The sequence below is a fragment of the Pundamilia nyererei genome, unplaced genomic scaffold, assembly GCF_000239375.1.
Source record: "Pundamilia nyererei isolate P.nyererei 1_Seehausen unplaced genomic scaffold, PunNye1.0 scaffold00101, whole genome shotgun sequence".
NCBI lineage: Eukaryota > Metazoa > Chordata > Actinopteri > Cichliformes > Cichlidae > Pundamilia > Pundamilia nyererei.
This window is the reverse complement of record NW_005187502.1, coordinates 487032-488805: the sequence shown is the minus strand read 5'-3', so window position 1 is coordinate 488805 and position 1774 is coordinate 487032. Positions and strand designations below refer to the sequence as shown.

Sequence of the window (1774 nt, the reverse complement as noted above, 5' to 3'; positions counted from 1 at the left end):
GTAGCTGCCTCCACCAGTGTGTGAATGTGAGAGTGAATGAATAGTGGCATTGTAAAGCGCTTTGGGTACCTTGAAAAGCGCTATATAAATCCAATCCATTATAAATTAAGTAATTATTAAATTACTTACGAGTTTGATTTGTCAGCAACTTTCTGCCAGCCCTCTCTCCTTGCTTTTGCAGCCTTTGCAGTGTTCCCTTGCGTTTTAATTAAACTCTGAAACTCCTGAAATCCCTCAATCAAGAGTTCTTGCTCTGCTGCCGAAAAATACTAAGCGCGCTCCTTCGACATTTTCGCCGACCAATCAAAGGGTTGCCGATCAATGTTTCTACTATCGATGCGTAGCCCCTGTTATGCCACCCAGTGATCTCACATTACTTCATCCAGCTATACTAATCGTCAACAACAGGTGTGTTCGGAGAACCGGAATAGCGAGCTCAAAGTTGGCGCGATGATTTGATCTTGGATGTAGTAAGCGAGGTACGAAGAACGGACCCCTGGTTGCAAGCAAAACTCTTCTCCCTCACCTTTCACTTTCTTTCCACTAATGCTTCCCCTGTCATCACCTTCACTCGTTATATTTTCTCTACTACTGTTTCTCTCTCTCTCTGTCAATCATGTTTCAAATCTGTCATCTTCATCCCTTTATTTTTCTGCTCTCTTGCCCTCGTTGCCCTTTCCTCTCTCATTATCAGCTTCTCACTCTTTGCCTGTCTCTTGACATCAGTTTCTCTTTCTCTGCGTTTGTCTGTCTGGGTGTTGGTTCTTTGTGACCCTTCCTGTTGCGCTGACATCATCCAGGAGGCCAGGAAGCAGCTCGTTGGCTAACCACCCCACGCTGCTAGTTTGCATTGAATTTTAGTTTTGTTTCTTTTCTGGTTCAGAGTTTAATGCGTGGCAGTGTCGATGTAATGTTAGTGTGACATTATCATTAATTTTTCCTCAGGCTATTGTAACATTTGAGAGTAAATGTTTAACCTAGACCAGAGCACAATAAAGATTCTGAAGTCATGTCAACAAATGGTTTCATCTAAGCTAGTGCCGGATATTACAGGTCACCAGAAAATTCCACCATTAAATCAACCTTAGATCAAATAAAAGTCTGCTGTTCGAACAACAGTGGCTCTCTGTTGCACTAACCACAGAAACTATTATGTCTGCAGGCTCCGAATTCTACATTTCCTGTTTATAATTCGGCAGTAAAATGTCACGTTTCAGCATGTCTGGGACTATGGGATGTAATTGGGACAAGGAACTAGGACACTAAATTGATACTGATATATTCATTCAGTAGCTGTGCATAACAGCCATATGCTAGGCTCTGTAGCTGCTACTGGATTTAAACAGACACATCTGGCAAGGGAAGGCAGTACATTTACAGCAACACATAAAAGCAAATCAAGTACAAATACATAAAAAATTAGAAATGAAATCAGGTTGTATTCTAAATGCCAACTTTACTCATCTGTTCATCGGTGTCTTTTGGGTTTTGTTTTGTTTTGTTTTTTACATTTCCCAGTTGCCTGAGATTATTTTCCATCATGTCCTCTATTAAAACACATTATTTGTAATGGGTTGCCAGAAATAAATACCTGGGCTACTTTCCATTAAAACAAATGTAACAAGTAAGCATATTTCAGAGTTAGGACTGTTTCTTTTTATCCTTGTATAAAAAAGCCTCATTGAAACATTCAGACACCCTCTGATGGATAAGTGTACAAAGCACTTAGTGTCATACCCAAAGGATGAATGTTGTACAAAGCAGGTTTCAGCAG

At 40.4% G+C, this 1774-nt stretch overlaps 1 protein-coding gene across 4 annotated transcripts in view; it reads left to right on the top strand.

Annotated features, from left to right (window-relative positions):
* ccny (cyclin Y) overlaps window positions 1-1774 on the top strand; it is a 40068-nt gene that overhangs the window by 22949 nt on the left and 15345 nt on the right. The window lies entirely within an intron of this gene.